The following is a 19,165-nucleotide window of genomic DNA, read 5'->3' as shown; positions in this document are numbered from 1 at the left end:
ACAGTTGCACTCACCCCTTCTTTCTTCCCCTTAAAGAGTACCTCTAGCATACTTTAAAGTAGCAGCAATCTGGAATGCTGCAATTCTCTTAAAATTCCTAAGTTCATATTATCATGTTTTTTCCTGTTGCTCAAGGATAAGTTACAGGCTTGCTTTGAAAATTAGGTAAAACTTTTGTTCAGTTTCTGATGAGGAATATCAGACTTGCTTACAGTAATCCTTTCTGCCCTTAAGAAAAAGACCCAGTTCTGCGACCTGTTTCTTAAGTTACCATCTTTGCCAGGCATTTGGTAACCTATCTGTGTTGTGTTCTGCGTTTGTTTTAATGCATGCATGTAGTTGAGTCATGTCTGGATTTGGATGTAAATAACATCTCTACTGATTTTGCACAGTAAGACCAAGCTCTTGCACCACTTGGGGAAAATGAAGTTGAGTAAGGAAAAGCTCAGTGTATTCCTCTGCTGTAGTGTTAGACTAGGAGAGATCTGGTGATTTGGCCACTTAATGACAGTATAAGGAACCAGAAAACTACTTCAGTGACTCATTTTCTCATCTCTGGCAGCCATAGAAACGGATCTGAGAACTCATATTTCTATTTTTTGCTCTGTTACTGTGTCTACAGTAATTTGGATGATAAAATGTGAAAACAACCCTCCTCTAAAGAGCACTAATTTGTAAAGTGACAAGAAATGTGTATATGTATGTATGTCTGTATACATATGTATGTATATATTTCCTCCCTGTTGCCTTGATACTTCATTGCATAAATGTTTCTGCAGCTCTGTTGTCCATTTCTTTTGCTTTGCTGATCTCAGTGAGGTCATATCAGTGTTCTCTTTATGGGGTTGTGCCACACGTGACTACAGGGAAGATAAAAGCACCGAAGAACTTCTGTATCTGTTTCTGTCAAAGCTTTCTGTAGCATCACAAGATGAAATTTAAGTTGGGTCTCTTTGAAAGTATGCTGGGGTAAGGGGGGAGGTTCACTAAGACTCATTCCTCGTGTTGTACATGGTAATAGTGTTCCATTTTTGTACTTTCCCTGACCTGAATCTGTCATCTGTAAGAGCGGGCTGTTTTGACCTGCATGGAGTCTAGCAGATGCTTTTCTCAGCCTTACCTGTACATGTTTAACTCTCTTTATGCTAATGGATTGTAAGTAAAATACAAATAGCACGCAGACTGTAGTAACTGAAGAAATGCTAAATCTGGTGGGTGTTTTAAAAAAGAAAAGAAAAAGCTGTTTTAGGAAGGGCTATTTTCTCTTCAACAGATCCTAGTTTGCTAGTCTTGGTGAGTATTGTAGTCCTGCTGGTGGATGCTGCTCATGAACTGGAAAAGAAGACGGGAGAGCTATTGAAAGGTTAATCTTAAAAGATAGAATATGTGCAAGATGGGTTTGCATGATGAGATAGATTGCTGCTTCAGTCAGTGGTGCTTCTATGAAGGCTTATCAGTGTTGTGCAGTGGCGTGAGTTTGCTGCTTGCCAGGAGCACATTGTGCACTTGCACCACAGGCTCCTGGAGGAAGTCTGTAGGTTGGCTATCAGCAGGCTCTGGGGGCATATAGTGACATTGCCACTAGGTGCGGCATGCGAAGAAAGTGTGATTCATTTATCCCTAAAAATGTCTATTTCTTCACAGTTGTTTTCATCTCCCTTCTTCCCTGGTTCATGCTTTTGCCTCTTTTCTGGGAAGTCTGCAGTGCCCATTGCTCAGCAGAGAGAGGTAAAAAGACCACTGGGTGGCTTGGATGGCTCAGTCAGACAAGCTGATAAATAAATGACCATGAGATGTTTCAAAACAATGTCAGTTCTGTGCAGTATTTGAATGGAGTGGTTTGAATGCCTCTGAAGTGCTGGTCTCTCCCTCTTGAAAGCATATCTAGATAACGGTCGTAGAATCTTATATGACTGGTACAGTAAATGCTGTTAATAATGCACTGTTCTTAGTACTACTGAGTTGCACGGCCTCTAGACCAACAGTTGAGAGAACTGCATGTAATTCACACAGTAATAGGATTCTCCATTCGGTTACTTCTGAATTGACCTTTTTGGCATTGGCAGTGCATTGGTTGCTTTGCAGCCTAGCTCTTGGTGCATCTTGAATAGAAACTAGAAGTGTGAAGTGATGGATTTGAAAATGGGGGCCTGGGGATACTGGTGTTAATACTTACAAATGGTACGGTGTGGGGAATCTCCTAGTACATCCTTGTTTTATACTGTTGAGGGGCCAGTGTACCTCTGAAGGGTGGGAATGGTGGGTATTCCAACATGTACTGTCCTTTTAAAGAAGAGACTGTATGGTTATCATCCTTTCTATTCAATCTGTGCACACAATTTCTTCCTCAATTCAAGTTCACTCACCTCTAACTCACTCATGATGTTCCTTTTGATTAGTTAATTCTTTGCCCTTATTGAATATCATTCTGAAATTAAAAGTCTGGCACACAGAAGCTTCAGCTTAGGGTCTTTGCTGGGCCTATTTGTAGAGCAGCTCAGTCCTTTTAATCAAGTTACTGAATTGCCCTATTTCATCAGGCACGGGCTGGTCTCTTGAGTCTTGAGCAACTTGGTTGCAGAAAGAGAAAATGGTTAAACCTGTTCTAATTTAATAATATATGTTCAGGGAAGAGTAAAATTGCTGTTCAGTTGAGGCTGAATAATTCTTTGAAGAACTGTTTTCTAAGTTTACAGTTGTTCTTAGGCAATTTTTCATGACAAATTCAAGTATTAAGGTAATGTGGTTTTCAAGGTGCTGATTTGTGTTACTGTTCTGTTTGACTCTGTGGGGTAGGGCAAAGTGCTGTGCAGAAGTCATTCTGTAAGATTTATTTGTTGTAGTTGAGTCTGCACTGTTAGCCAGATGGGCTGTGCAGGGTTCTGAGGGGAATGGGGACCACAAGATCTGCTTTATATATAATAAAAAAGTTTAAAAAAATTTTAAAAAATGTTGAAACTCTTAGATATGAGATATAGACATATAGCATTGAAACAGATAACCATGAATATAGATGACAGTGTAAAGATACTGCAATTCACTGTATAGTCACTGCTTGTGTTAACGCTCTTTCAACAGATGGATATTGAAAATTAACTGGAGAGTTGCTTGCTGTGGCCAAACTTATTGTTGTGTTACAGCATTGGGCTGGAAGAGATGAGAGCTCAGGCAGGAGGAGTGTGCTGCTATAAAGTGTCAGTGCTGTGGGTGTGTAAGCAGAAGTTAAGATGAGATGGTGCTTATTATAGAACTATTTTCGTAGCTGGTGGTTTGGCACAGATCTGCTTGAAATCAGTGGCAATGGTAACAGCATTTTTTTGGCACTTTTTTTTTTAAAAAAAAGTCATTTATATAACTAATAAATTCACTTAAGTCTACTATAACTCTCTCCTTCAAGAGTTATTTCTGTACAGTACAACTATAGTACAAGCTCCCTTAATTTTGTCATTCACTTTTGTATTGAAAAAGTGACTCCACTGTTGACGTGTTATTAAGGTTTCTGCTCTCAAAGGTCAGTTCCCCATGGAGTCTCCTTTCGTCTGGAAGATGGCATATATTAAAATTTTATAGCAGTTCCCATTAGTTCCAATCCTACAATCCTGGGATCAATCTGGCTGCCGTTCTTCATAGCCTATCGAGTGCAATAAATACCTTAGGTGAGCAATAAAGAGATTGGAATTAGATTCTTCTTAGCAAGACTTGTTTGCATACTGAAGGCTTAACCCTGACCACGGTTCTGCTGATGAGGCTCCAGCACATCAGGTGAAAGAAGTCGCTACCACTTTCACTCATAAAACAGCTGATCTTATAAATGAGATATGGTAAGTAGGGGTGTGTGGCTGCATACTGTAGCAGGTCTGCAGACTTCTAGCCATTTATTTATTACTTCATATTCTGCTCTTAGTGCATGATTGAAAGGAAATGATCTCCTGATTGTGTGAATTCTTTTTTCTTTTGGAAGCCTGTGGGAAGGTTATGTGATTCTCCAAAATGGTATCTGTCTTTTCCACTGCTCTCTCAGTGTGTATTTGCTCATCATTTTGGTCGATGCAGCCCCTGACACCTAGAACTTGAGAGTCACTCCCAGCTGCTGGGGAGGGGATCTGGACATCTGAGAATGTGCTCACATTGATTTGTGTGTGAGAAGACTGGCAGCCCAAACTCTGTGGGTTACCAGCTGTGTGTGAAGTGGACTTGAAAGTCCAGACTTCCACTTGTTCCTCAGCCACTGTAAAAGGCTAGTACTCAGTGAACACCCATGAGTGAGTGAACTTCCAATGCAATTATCAAAATACTTCAGATAAGGCCAAGGCAATTATTAAATTATATTTATTTTTCCCTGCAGATCTAATCCACTGTAGCTAACGCAAAACCAGATCTGGTGCATCTGGATGCTATTTCAGTGTTGATAATAATAAGATTAATTTAAAAGCTTACACAGACTCTTGAAGAGTCACTAAATTCATGTTTTCAGTGTCAGATAAATTTTTCTCAGCATGACTTTTCATAATTGATCGCATTTTTTAAAATGTCAGACAGTGTCCAGCTAAGTTTATTGATGAATGGAATGAGGGAAATGTAATGTTAAAGGGAAACAAATCAGTTTTCTTTTAAATCTCCTTTTTCTGTGATCTCTTCCAAGACCCATGCAATATACCTTTGAGAACTACTATTACAGCTCACTTGGGTTTGTATAACTCACTGTATTTGTGAATGAGTAGGGTGTCTGTTCTCTTGGTCAGTTCTTCAGCAGAGATGGTATTTCTAGGGAAAAACCTTATGATGGTAACAGTTTGGATGAAGCGTTTCTTTCTGCTTTAGTAAAGAAACCAAACTGTCAAATAACTTAGCATTAAAAAGATTTATTGAGCTATGCTAAATGAATTGAAAGGTTTAGACAGCTTCTATCACCACTGTTTGATCTGATATGTTCCCCATTGGGATTGATTGATCACTCAGTGCTTCTCAGTGGCTGTGTGTGATCTGGACTGAAAGGTACTCATTGGGCTGCCTGCTACCAGGACAGAAATCTGTGGAAATGCCACCATTAGGTGATGCTGTGTTTTTATATAATCATGGAATTTTTGGAATTGTAAGGGACAATTAGAGGTCATCTAGTTCTACTTCCCTGCAATTAACAGAGATACCTACAGCTAGATCAGTTTGCCCAGGACATATTCAGCTTTAGCTTGAAATTCTCCAGAGATGGGGCATCCTCTACATCTCTGGACATCCTGTTTTAGTGCCTTACCACCCTCAATGTAAAAGTCTTTTCCTTATATCTAACCTAAATCTCCTGTTTAAACTTGATCTCCCTTTGTTCTATCACAACAGACCCTGTTCCCCTTCTTTCCTGTAGCTCCTCTTTAGATACTGAAAGGCTGCTATTAGGTCACCTCAGAGCCTTCTCTTCTCCAGGCTGTTCAGCCCCAGTTCTCTCAGCCTGTCCTCAGAGGAGAGGTGTTCCATCCCTTGGATCATTTTTGTGGCCCTCCTCTGGATGTGTTCCAACAGGTTCATGTCTCTCCTGTACTGTGGACTCCACATCTGGATGCAGTACTCCAGGTGAGGCCTCACCAGCACAGAGCAGAGGGGCAGGATCACCTCCCTCGCCCTGCTGCCCACGCTTCTTTTGATGCAGCCCAGGGTATGGTTGGCTTTTAGGGCACATTACTGGCTCATGTCCAGCTTCCCATCCACCAGTACCCCCAGGTCTTTTTCAGCAGAGCTGCACTTGATCCTTTCATTCCCCAGTTTGTATTTGCAATGGGGGTTTCCTCAACCCAGGTGCAAGACCTTGCATGTTTGGTTTCATTGAACCTCATGAGGTTTCTTTGGGCCCCACTGCTCAAGCCTCTCTGGATGGCATCCTGTCCCTCTGGTGGGTCAGCTGCATCTTAACGCTTGGTGTCATCCACAAACTTGCTGAGGGTGCACTCAACCCTACTGTCGATGTCATTGAGGAGAATATTGAAGAATATCTGTCCCAGCACTGATCCCTGGGGGAACATCACTCACCACTGATCTTCATCGAGGTGTTGAACAATTGACCACAGCTCTCTTGTCTTGATTTTGCAGCCAGTTCTTTGTCCATTGAACAGTCTACCCATCAAATCAATATCAAATCCGTAATGTAATTGCTTAACCAATTGGGATTTTATTTTTTAGAATCACAGGAGGATGAGAAAGAGAGGGAGCTAATGTCTTAGTAGCTTTTACACTTCATGTAGGAATTGAGTTTGCCCAGCAAAATAAACATGGCAAGTGACTTCTGTCCTGTTCTCCATTTCAGTGTCTATGAATAACTCCAGACCTGCAACCTTATGTTCTCATGGATAAATGGATAATTAAAAAAAACGCACATGAATTAAATTAAGCACTTAATTTCTTCAGAATGCAGAGAGCCTTTCACAGTGTCCTGTGCAAATTGATGAGTCACATGAAATTATTTCAGGCAGCAGTGCTAGCAGAAGTTCATCTTGATGGATGCTGAAAGTTAGTTTAAATGTCACTTTAAAGAATGCAAGTATTTGTAAGCTCCAGGGGGTTGGTTATTTCCTGCTGTGTTGGGTGAGTGGAGAGAAATGCTTTTTAATGGTAATCTAAAGCTTAATGGATTTTTCTTTGGAATGAATGCTTTTCTTGTTTGCAGATACCACAACATTATATTATCTTCAGTACTAAGACAGCTGAGACTCTGCTTTCCATCCCTTTATCAGCTAAAAAGTAGGTGTATGTTTAAGAGCTGCTATAAACTAGCACCAAACCATAAAATCTGTACATTTTCACAATGTGGAACAACATACCTTATAGCTTTGACTGCTGTCCAGGTCACATATGCATCTCTACACTGCAGAGCTGTTAGCTCATGGCTTAAACTGGTGATTGAGCACCTGGTCAGGGGGTGTGGATGGCCCAGGGAGCACAGGCAAGTTATTTGCACCTGTGCTCCCCATGTAACCAGAAGGGTCACCACCCTGGGCTTATATAAGGGCCAGCCACTGAAGGGAGAGCATCTCTTGGACCTAGGCTGCTTTCTGAGAAGGAGTGCTGCATAGCTAGAGATCCCCTTCACCAGTTGAGCAAGTTTGACTCTTCTTGCTGTATATGACTGTTTGTTTACCCATGAATAATTTGCCTGGTATTGCTAAGAGCCTTTCAGAAGCAATTTTGCTTCTTTATGAGTAGAACAGCCAGACAGCAGTATGGTTGGGGGAGTCTGGATGAGGAGGTGAGGTTGGAGAGAGGTTGATGCAGTGCCTCAGAGTGGCAAGGAAGAGTGAGCTGAGCCTGGAGAGATACAAGCTTAAAGAATCACTTAGGGGGATGACATAGAGCTTTCTGAGCAATAAGGCTTGGGTGGACCTTGGGAGAGGGAAGCAAGAGTCAGAGAAGGTTTTCTATTTTCTAAACAGTCTACTAATACCATCCTTCACCCCTAAAGAAGATTAGAAGAGTTGTGACTGGGAGATGTATAGATGTTATAATTATGAAATAAGGAAGAGAGTTTGGCTAAGGCAGCTATTATATAAAAAAGAGAATAAATAAGAGTGCTTACGCTTGTCCTGGGCTCGCTGTAAGACTCTAAAGGAGGGATCTCTAGAAAAAGATCCTTCCCTCCATAGTCAGCTCTTAAATGGGTCCAGGAGAGGTGCAGCCAGGCTCCACCCCTTCTGGCAGCACAGGTGAATTGCCTTCACCTGTGCTCCCAGGGCTGACTCAGTGCTCGCCTCAGGTGATCAATCAGAGGCTCAGGCCGTGATTCAGCAGTTCCCATACAGTGGGGAAGCTCTTCAGGCCAGCAGCTGCCCGAACAATTTGGTAGAAGAATGGTGGTCCAAGTGAAGATGTCCCTTCTCTCAGTCTAAATCTCTGACCTTCATTCAGGCTGAGTGAAGAACAGAAAAGAGACAGGGTGAGCAGAAATTGTAGACAACTGTGCAGGAAGGATGAACAAAATAACAGTGTGCAGCTGTGCTGTGATTTGGCATAGACCTGAACTTTCTGTTTCTCTCATTTTTGTGCATCTGTTATTTATAGAAGCACTCCCAGTACCTAAAAAAAAAAAGAAAAGCTAACCAAGTTCTGGCCTCCTATCACCTTTGCTACACTTCGACACAAGAACTTTTGCATTTAGTGTACTTGACACAAGAATCTGGCTACTGTATGCCCATGCTATTAACCATAATCACACAGTAATCTGTTGTCTCATGTGATAAGATGGCAGGTGGGTGAGCAAAGCTCCTTTGTACAGAGATGACTGCCACAGACTGTTCTCTCACAGCCTTTACTTTGCTGTGGCCTACATCTGAGGGAAGCCTACTGCTGCTGCCATATTTCACTGTAGCTTGAATGGTGAACATGTGTGCGATAAAAAAACCCTTCATCTTGTTGATGTCTGTAAGACACTTGTTTGTTGGAATGGATTGACTGCTTGTGGTTTGCTTTGTGAATGAGCTTGACACGTCATGCAACTCTCCCTTTTAAAAAGCAAAGTAGCTGGATATCAGCAGTGTCAGAACATGATATATTTTATGTATTCGACCAAACCTAGAGCATGTGTTACAACTCTTAGGAAGTGAGCATGTGCCTTTTTTTTTTTTTCCTTTTCCTTTTTCTTTTTTTTCTTTCTTTCTGTGACACTCCTGCAGTGAAATTGCAAGGGCAGCAGAAGGGCCTTTGCAATTTCAGGTGGGAGTTTTATTGCTCATTTTGAGAGCACGTGAGTTTGTAGATGTGAACAGGAAAGTCTGTAGTTTTCCTGCACCAAATACCAAATGCTGCAAAATCATGTGGCTACAGGGACTCTGTTGTCCTTTGAAGAAAACAGTGTCTTTATGTTGACAGTAGGTTTCAAAGAAGGCAAGTTTTGGACTGGAATTTCTTCCTTTTCCAGTGACCTAATTGCTGAAAGGACATGTAGAACAACAGCTTTGGTGCAGCTCAGTCACTTTTAGAAGTTGACTTTACTGTCAGGGTCTGATCTGTTTGCTCAGCATGTAGCAGCTGTGCTGGGAATACTCTTCTTACATGAGTTGCAGGAATGCTTTGGTAAATGAGAGAGGGCTCTGGTTTAGAGAACCGCTGGAGTCCCCTCGAAACACTGGGGGAATGCCACTCTGTAGCTGCAAAATGATTTAAACTGAGCAAATAGTTTTGAATGGATACTTTATATAATGGATTTTTGCAGTCACTCTCCCTGTGATTGCACAATGTCCATGAAGAAAGTGGTAATGTTTCCAGTCTATTTGCTGTTTAATTGAAGTAGCAAGCAACATTATGTAATAAATATTGATTTCCATTTTTCTTGCATGCTTATGATCAACTGGTGAGTGGTGTTTCTTCTTTCTGATTTGACCGTATATGACCAAAATCTCACAGAAAGAGGATTTTGCCTTTTAGTAAATCGGGCATTCTCTGTGCTGTTTAAGTTCAATCACTTGCAGCTCTGAAGGGGAGCTGCAGAGGGAAGATAGGCAGGTCTGGTACAATTATGAACTGTAGTGGTCATCACCCTTTTTGGAGCAGGCTGCAGACTTCGGTCAGGGAAGCTTACTGGAGAGAGTTGATTTAGCAATCCAAATCAATCACAGAATATCAGGGATTGGGAGGGAGCCTTAGAAGATCATCTAGTCCAATCCCCTTGCTGGAGCAGGAATGAATCTATATTCTTGCTTACTGAATGAGGCCTGTTTCCACTCGAACTGTTCTTGTTGGAGGCAGAGATCTTTATTGCTACACTGTTTCCACTGCTGTCTTGCCTCTTAAGTCTCATCCTAGAGCAGCGTTCAGCTGTCTAAGCTGACAAGGTGAGTGATATTGTATTGATGCCAAAAAAGATTGGGAAGCTGTCCAGTCTGGAGATGGGACAGAAGGGCCAGCTTAGTTTGGCAAAGAAAAGCAAATACAAAGGCAAAGTCGTAAGTATCCTGTTCCAGAAAGAAGAGTGCTGCTTACTGTGTTGTTTTTGTGGATTTTTTTTTTAGAAGGAGACTGCTGGGTTCTGTCTTCTCAAGGGACTCAGTCCTTCAGCATGTTAAATGCCTGGAAATACTAACGAGATGCTGAGGGGCAGGAACACCTTTCTGTCTTGATAATTGATCTTTATAATGAGCCGAGTCCTTTTCTCTCTTTTGCATATTGTTGCTTGCTTTGACTGTGCTGTAGCCACAGCGCCAGTAATTGTTCCACTAAACACCCTCACGGTGCCCTTATCAGATGTATGTTTCTGCCTTTGAACGTGTCAGGATTTTGACAGGGATCAGTCTTACTGTAGGTTGGATGTGGGACTGGTCAGAAGCAAACCTCACTGCCCTTCTGAAAGGGAAGCAGTTGGTCTGGCTTGATTATCACAAGATATAGGACATAGGTTGTGCCATATACTTTTTTTCTAACTGAAGAAAACAGTGACATTATTACTACTATATTGGTAGTACAGGACTAAAGAAGCATCCCAGATTTTATGTTCAGGCCAACAGATTGGCTGCTGGAAAAAAGAGCAGGTCACTGATTTTGCAGGAGCTCTGTCCAGTCACAACAACTGAGCCCTTAGGCTGCCCCATAATATTTGCTCTTGTATGGGAACTGCTGAGGCACGGCCTGAGCCTCTGATTGACCACCTGAGGTGAGCACTGAGTCAGCCACAGGAGCACAGGTGAAGGCAATTCAGCTGTGCTGCCAGAGGGGATGGAGCCTGGCTGCACCCCTCCTAGACCTATTTAAGAGCTGGCTACCAGTAAGAAAGGATCTCTTCTGGTGATTTGCTCTGCTGGAGTTTTGTAAGTGAGCCTAGGATAGAGGTAAGCTTTCTTTCTATTCTCTTTTTGTTATCGTTATCTGCTTTGCTAAGCTCTCTTGTTTATTTTGTAATTATAGCATGTTAATATTCAGCTCTGAAGCCATGAGTAGGGTGGATGTTTTTCTCTAAGGCAAAAAGAAGAAAATGGCTTTAGTGTTATTATTGGGAAAGATTTTTTTTTTTTTTTTTTTTTTTTTTTTTTTTTTTTTCCAAATAGTTGTTGTCTGTCTTGGTAATTATGTGGGGGTTGTCTGAGAGACATGTAGGTTGTTAGGGAGCTTTTTTGCTCTGTGTTTTTGCTTGGAACTGGTGAAATGGGAGCTGGTGCAGTAATTTGTACCTAAAGAATTTGTCGATCTGAGGTGAAGGAGGGTAGGAAATACCAAAGGTGGTTGTTTGGATAACCACAAACTTCATGAAGGGCAAAGTACTGTGGCAGAAGAAAGTACTTTATGGAATTTACCAGTCAGCTGAGCATGTTTTCCCTTATTTTAAAATGTAGTTTGTAGAATGGATGTCTCTTTTGATTCCCTGTGATCATTAAGGGAGAGTGCCGGGGATGCTGCTTTCTCCCTTTGAGTCACCCCCAGACCCCCTACTCACAGGTGTGGCAGTAATGATTTGTACGTTTGTGGTCTTGCTTATCTCTGCTTTAGTGGAAATATCTGGAAAATCATACGAGTGCTGGTAGTTCTAGAGTGCAGCGAACCACCAATTTCTATGTAGCTCCCATTTTCCATGCCCTTTCTACCATGAATTGCATTACCCAAATGCTTCAGTTCAGATAGTCATACCAGTATATCAGGCCAAACTTAATTATCCAAGGGATTCATCTGCCCCGTGTGGTTTGACCTTGGATGACAGTTGTGTATGATGAGACTTTCTTGCAGAGGAGAGGGAAAGGAAAATGAAATCGAGAGCTGATGATTAGAAAGTGTCTTGTGGGGAGAGGCTAGGATTGTGTAAAAATGCATACCAGTGAAGAAGCCAGAAATGGCTTCCAACAGTGCCAGACAAAGATAAAAGCAGGACAGGTCTGAGCTCATCAAGAGCAAAGGGGAAAGGTGAGAAACAGGTGGTCTTCAAATTATTATTGGAGGACGTGAAGTGTTTGGAGTTGCCACCTGGTGCGCTGCATGGAGTAATTTCAATCAGTTTACACTATGAATAGCCTCTTAGAACAAAATGTATTATACTTCTAAATATGAGGATGTGCTCAGTGTCTCTTGATGGCAGGTCTTGATCTTGGTGATGTGGTGAGTATTTGCCATCTTAGTACCAGGGAGAAAATGTTCAGAAAAGTGACTAATCCAGGCAAGGTCGGAATGACTTCTCTTTTTCCTATGGCTTTGTTCTCATGTTAGCTAATTAGCTGCCAGTTTTTAGTTAAGTAGTACAGCCTTATGCATTGTTTGATATTTGTATTCACTATTGTGCTTTTGTAATGTGAATGGAAAAAGTCATCAGAATGAAAGAATAGGGTTTGAGCCTGTGAGTGTCTGAGGAGCAATATCAAAGGTTCCTTACCTTTATGTCAGTATAAATTCATTATAAATGGAGGACTAGCCTTTCCTGAAGCAAACTGCAAATTCGATGGTTTAAATATGATTATTTTTTCAGAGTCAAAATTCAGATGGCTGAGTTCTGGCTGGGAAGTGGATTGATATTTGGCAAGATATTTTTTTAATTCTCATGTATCCATATTAAAAAGTTGTGTGTGCTTTTGTCCTTTGTTATACCAAACATAACCAGAAAGATGGGTGTGTTGTTTTTTTTTTTTTTCTTAAAGGAGTTTTTCAAAAAGTATTTTCCTTTTTGGTGGGTAGGAAAATTCCATGTGACCTCTTATATAGTTCTAAGGGTAGAATTGTTAAGTTTTAATAGGGAAAATTAAGTTTTAAGAGCTTGGATCTTTTATCTCATTTTTGGGAGCTGTTGGAGAGGGTCCAGAGGAGGGGCCAACAAAGATGGTCAGAGGGCTGGAGCACCTCCCCTATGAAGACAAGCTGAGGGAGCTGGGCTTGTTCAGCCTGGAGAAAGAAAGGCTGTGGGGTGACCTCACTGCAGCCTGTCAGTACCTAAAGGGAGCCTACAAACTGGAGGGGAATCCATTCTCTGAAAGGGTAGATAACAGCAGGACGAGGGGAAATGGTTTTAAGTTGAGGGAGGAAAGATTTAGGGGGCATGTCAGGGAGAAGTTCCTTACAGAGAGAGTGGTGAGGTGCTGGAACAGCTGCCCAGAGAGGTTGTGGATGCCACATCCCTGGAGGTGTTCAAGGCCAGGTTGGATGGGGCCCTGGGCAGCCTGGTATGGTATTAAATGGGGAGGTTGGTGGCCCCGCGTGTGGCCAGGGGTTCATGATCCTTGAGGTCCCTTCCAACCCTGGCCATTCTGTGATGCTGTGAAGTTGAAATCTGTTGTTTTAAAAAGAATACAAAACAAAGATTTCAAAGATAAGAAATTCATAGATGAGAATACGGCTGATAAAGCTAGAAAGAAATACGGCTTCTACTCTGAGCTGGATTTTTGGTTATTGCATTTTACCACTGAGGAAAAGCTAGGCTAGCTAACCAGAGGGGCTGCAGCAAACTGAAAATTTACAACCTATTTAGCAATTAAGAAAACCATAATATTATTACCGAAAGGAAGAGTCTTTATTTGAGCTTGCATCAATCTGTTTCCAGACTTCTCTTTTCCTACACAATTCTGTGTCATGGGCAAATTTGAAGTGTTTCCATTTTGTTTGAAGAAGATGGTTAACACAGCGGATTTTCTAGCAAAACAAAGTTTTGCAGCAGTAAGAAATGCTGATGCCAAGGACAGCAGATAGATAAGCTGAGGAAACAAGAAAGATTAATACCTTTAAAACTGCACGGCAGTTTAAATTAAGGTTTTAATTTTAAAATATTGCATAGGGAAATGATAATCCATTTCAAACAATTGGAAGGTGAAAGCAGTTTTAAACATTTCTCCGAGTAATGTTTTATATAATAAAATTCTGAGCGGGGGAAAATCTCCAGATAACACATCTGAGTTCACATGTGTTCACTGACTCAAAGGAGTTATTCAGGAACTCAAAAATACCAAGAAGTAACAGATGAGGTTTTAAAGCTGTCCTTATCATCATTACTAATCCACCTTTCTCTCAGCAATAGCATTATATCAGCCCAGACTAAACTCAGTGTAATTTGTTTTTTCTTTCTTGAGTATCCCTTGTAGGAATGCATGTGAAGTACTTCACCCCCAGAAAAGATGTTTGTCTCTGTATTAATAGTTACTCTGTAGGCAGTGTGTAAATGAGATGTTCACGAGCTTGCAGTTTTGTTTGTAGGGTTTGACCAGCTGAAGTTGTCATATATTGCAAAAGGCTTCCTGTGAAGCTACTTGGTGGTGCAGCTGTTTATGTGCAGCAGACATACAATTTGTTTTAGGTAATTATAGTCTTCTAGAACTTGGCTTCCAATCGTAACATGCAGAAATTGAAATGATCTTTACTTCTTTGTCCCAAATTGCTTTACATGATTTAAGCAGACCTTCTTTTGATACGTATCAGCTAAGTTAGACTGTGAACCATAGAATGAGGGAATGGTTTGGATTGGAAGGGGCCTTAAAGCCCATGCAGTGCCTGCCCCCAGCTGTGGGCAGGGCTGCCACCCACCAGACCAGGCTGCCCAGTGCCCCATCCATCCTGGCCTTGAGTGCCTCCAGGGATGGGGCACCACAGCTTCTCTGGGCACGGCCTTGCTGCCCTCTGAGTAAAGAATTTCTCCCTAACACTAAACCTAAGTTTTCTCTCTTTTAGTTTAAAACCATTCCACCATGTCCTATCTCTGTCAGATCATGCAAGAAATCACTTCCCTTCTTGTTTATAGGCTCTCTTGATGTTACTGGAAGGCTGCAGGGAGGTCTTCCCAGAGACTCTTCGAAGCTGAACAAGCCTGCCTTCTTCACCCTTTCTCTGTAAGAGAGGTTCTCCAGCCCTCTGATCATCTTTGTGGCCCTCCTCTGGACCTGCTCTAACAGCTTCATGTACTTCTTGTCCTGGGAGCCCCAGGCCTGGACACAGTACTTTAGATGGGACCTCACAAGAACAGAGTAGAGTGGGAACAGAGTTGCAGGGAGTCTTGGATAGATCTGAACGTGAACTTTATTCAGTATTATTAAGTATTCAGTATTAATACAAGTATTTAAGGGGAGGTGGTCTTAGTGCTGCCATCAGTTGACTTATAGGAGAGCACAGTGAAGATGGAGTCAGATTTTTCTTGGAGATATTCACAGCTCATCTGGACAAGGCCTTGAGCCCCCTGCTCTGACTGAATCTGCTTTTATCTAGGGCTTGAAGAAGAGACCTGAATTACTTCTCAGAGACAGTTTGCCTCCATTACCTGTATTGAAGACCTACTGCAATTTGCCTTCAGCAATACGTGTCATGTCAGTGGTTGAGGAATTGTAAGAGCTCCTTTGGGGCAGCACTGTTGAATGTGACGTAGTTGCGCTGAAGCTGCTCTGAAACTTTTCCTAGAACTATCGTACTTGGAAGTGTAATCTTGACAAAAGCAAAAAGAGGAAAAGATGGTAGTAAAATACTATAATAAATAGATGGAAAGAACATAGCTTCTCAGAAGCTGAAAAAGAAGGGGTATGGAAAAGGCAAGCTCAGAGTCCATGTTTGAAGAACAGCTAAGTAAGAAATGATGCTGTAACATTGGACTGAACCACGTTTCTTAACGTGTTGCAAAATGTTCCAGTTCCTGAATAGGGGAAAATTCAAAGCCTGAAAGAAGGGTAACTCAGCTAGGAAATGTACTTCTGTGCTAGGCTTTCTGTCTTGTGCTAAAAACCTTGTAAAAGCAGTTGGAATTTTCTAGTAGTATTAAATCTTTGTCTTTTCTACCTTCAATTAAGAGAATGTTTAAGATGTCTCTCTTTGTGCGCTTCATCTAATAACATATTACACAAGTGAATAACTTGAGCTCTTCAGTGGAAATATAGGAGCCATTTTCATGTAACATATCAGCAAATTAACATCTTGCTTTGATGTATTACTGTAACTTAATATTCCAGCTCAGTCTTCATTGATGTATTTACTCCAGTGTCAGAGCAATTTAGGACATTAAATGGTGTGACTGTGTATTCAGTCTCATTACAGGCTTAATGCAACAGCATTCAAGCACCTGTTACTGTATAACAATTTTTGCAGAGGGCAGAATTTACAGGTGAAATTTGAATCTAGGCTCCTTGGCATAAAGAATGTTGTACATCATTCACCAGCGCAGATCTGAATTGCTATAATGTTTGTAATTGGCAGGCAGTGCTTGTGACTGAAATGTCAAGGAGCTCTAAAAAGGGCATGTATTTTCAGAATGTTTTAGAGATTCCTAGTATATCTTTTCTATGGGCACCTAGGGCCAGATTTCATCATGCAGATCTATATGAAGAAGTATTTACAGATCTGTCACTGAGATTGTACCTTTGATATTGTGAGGATGTGCATTTATTGTGTTCCATGTTCTCATAGCTTTCATTTGTGTATGTGTTTATTTTTCTCCTCTTCAAGCACTTCTACCTGTGGGGACTGCAGGCCGTATAGAAGAAATAAAGTGTTCTGCTGGTAAGGAGGAACAGAAATTAGTATCTTAGGTTCATATTTGCAAAAGCCTTTTTTGATTGGATTCCCCTGATGCTTGTGCAGATTGAAGCATGTTCATGCATTAGACAAGTACTTATATGAAATTATGATTATGCCATTTTCTAAAAAGTTATAGAGAAAATCTCTAACTGTTGGACTGGAATAAAGCAGATCGGGGATAAGACATGAATGAACATAGCGGCCATCTTAAATTGCTTGTGTATTGGGAGTATTCAAAGAATAATCTTGGTATCACTTGTTGCTTTAGTTACTGTCATTGTGCACATTTTAGTTCTAAAAATGTGTAGGTATATAGAATATGTGTATATATGTTATATAGAGTATGATGTCTATCTTGAAATTAAAATCTAGGTATAAATACTTGGTTAGGGAATTGATAGTTTTGTGCTCTGAACAATGATCAAATGGTAGCATTCCCATCTTTGTTTTCCTTAGTTCTTGGCAGCTCTTGTGGCTGCTTGGAAGCCAGTTTAGTTAGCACCAGCTCTTTTTGGCTTTGTGGGATATCTACTGTAGCTTCTGCATGGGCTCCTGCTCTTCTGTGCTCTTTGGAAATGTCAGTCACTGCCTGAGCATCAGGAATCTGTGCAGACTTGTTTTGATATTTGTCTCTTGGTGATGAGGCCAAGAATGACAGTCACAACCACCAGATGTTGCAGTTTGGCTTCACACAGATATTTTTGCCAGAACTCTATGTGTTACTTTATTGAATGAAGTTCTGACATCAATCTTACTTAGCTTATATAACTTCCAATTTTTTTGTTTTGGGGTTTCAAACAAACCAGGAATCTGGACATCAACCTCAGCTACACTTGCTTGTTTTCTTTCCTCTGTGCTTGGCTTGTGCTGCTGCAATTTATCCTTAGGGCAAATATTGTCTTATAAATCACAGAATGGCTTGGGTTGGAAGGGACCTCAAAGGTCATCTAGTCCCAACTTTCCTGCCATGGGCAGGGTTGCCAGCTAATAGCCCAGGCTGCCCAGGGCCCCATCCAGCCTGGCCTTGAATGCCTCCAGAGATGGGGCACTGCAGCTTCTCTGGGCAGCGGTGCCAGGGCCTCACTGCCATCTGAGCGAAGAATTTTCTCCTAACAATTAACCTAAACCTCCCCTCTTTCAGTTTAAATCCAGTCCCCCTTGTCCTGTCACTGTCTACCTGCATGACAAGTCAGTTCCCCTCCTGCTTGTAAGCTGTTCTTCTGAGGTCTTCCACCACTATTTGAAAATAGACTACTGTATATCGTGGTGACTCTACTTTGCTCTTCCTCGTCTATGTAATCTCCTTCATGCTTAGCGTCTGTCTTACAATAAGCAGTGTTTTATACATTTGTTTGGAGAGCAATTATAAGCATGCTGTCTGTATAGGAAACTTTAGGTTTTATATTTTGTCTTATAGTGTAGTATTTGTGCTCATGTCATGTTCTGCTCTTGGTTTCTGAGAATGTTTTCACTGCAAAATGTTTGTTTACCATCAATTGATTCTAAGAGTAAGGAATTCAGTGGAATTTGTGTCCAATGTGGGAAGTAAAGTCATTGTAGCAAAACTTAAGCATATGTAGGAAGAATAATATTCACTTTTGAACTAAATTTGTGCACACTGAGGTTTCTTACTGTTAGCATAGTAGAAAATGATTTGCAGATCTTAAATTGTGTGAGTTTTCTCTTTTCAAGGCATTTTGTTTTGGCCCAGAAAAAAACCTCCTTAAATGCAGTTCTTACCAAGTATTGGCCTTAGATGATAGAGCAGAGCCCAGAGCAGAGCTTTATCAGAGTTGGATCCTCTTCTCTCTTGTATTGATACAGAGGAAGGTTACAAAGAACTGAGAAGTGTTGAATGAAATTTCCTACCATTGCATAATCTGCAGTGGCTGATGAATTTCAATGAAGCAGTTGAGGGTGAGCGGGAAAGAGCATTACTGCCTTTTGCAGGTCTGGAGAGAGAACCCAGGAATATCTTGTTAAACTTGATATTCATACAGCCCCATGTCTATGATGAGGACCATCTGTAGAGGAAAATGAGCAGTCTGCAATATGCTACATCTGTAAATGAACAAACTATTCCAAACGTTGTGTTTATACACATACTTCAGTGTAATTGAGTCTAACCGCACAACACACCTTGCTGTTGCAGTTCCCTGAAGCTCGAGTTTTTGCAGTGGGGATAGTGGTAATTATCATTTCAAATTTTATATATGATCTGAAGATAATGGTAGGATTAACATAGTAAAGTACTAATCTTCCGTGTTGTTCAGTATTGGTTAATTTTATTAGACATTTATTTTGTCTTGAATACTTTCTGAAGGCTGCCAACTGGGATTGATAGCAGAATTGTAACTGCTACAGCTCAGTGTTGGCGTTTTTATTTTTCTTCCAGATTTATCTTTCTCTGGAGTATTGTGGAATATCAGTCAAGCTTAGTTATGTAAGATTCTCAATAAGTAACTAAACTGCAAGATTTCAGAGCTCTCAGGGAAAACACTTTTGTTGTTGTTGTTTTGAATTTAATACCCAATTTAGGGAGCTAATTTTAAAACTGCAAACATATCCTCAGAACAACACAACTTTTGTGGGTCTTTTTGGCCCGTCTTTCATTTAAGACATCGCTTAGTACAAGCAGTAAACTGGCAACACCAAGAAAACTGGAATAGCTTTTAGAGATGAGTAGTTTCAAGTCTGTACCATGTGCTGCGACAGCTTTGAAGCAGCTCCTCTGTGT

At 41.1% G+C, this 19,165-nt stretch overlaps 1 protein-coding gene across 7 annotated transcripts in view; it reads left to right on the top strand.

The window, feature by feature from the left end:
* CPNE4 (copine 4) overlaps positions 1 to 19,165 on the top strand; it is a 269,020-nt gene that overhangs the window by 68,049 nt on the left and 181,806 nt on the right. The window contains exon 1 of one of the 7 annotated variants that reach the window (XM_048951293.1): positions 10,741 to 10,799. The exons of 5 other annotated variants lie outside the window; for them this stretch is intronic. The gene's annotated coding sequence lies outside the window, so the exon portion shown is untranslated. Of the gene's footprint in view, positions 1 to 10,740; positions 10,800 to 16,333; positions 16,411 to 19,165 lie in introns of those variants that run through there. One more of the 7 variants, XM_048951296.1, reaches the window with a different exon arrangement.

This window comes from Lagopus muta, chromosome 7 (assembly GCF_023343835.1).
Source record: "Lagopus muta isolate bLagMut1 chromosome 7, bLagMut1 primary, whole genome shotgun sequence".
NCBI lineage: Eukaryota > Metazoa > Chordata > Aves > Galliformes > Phasianidae > Lagopus > Lagopus muta.
Note: the sequence above shows the minus strand (reverse complement) of the source record. Positions and strands in the feature narration are given on the sequence as shown.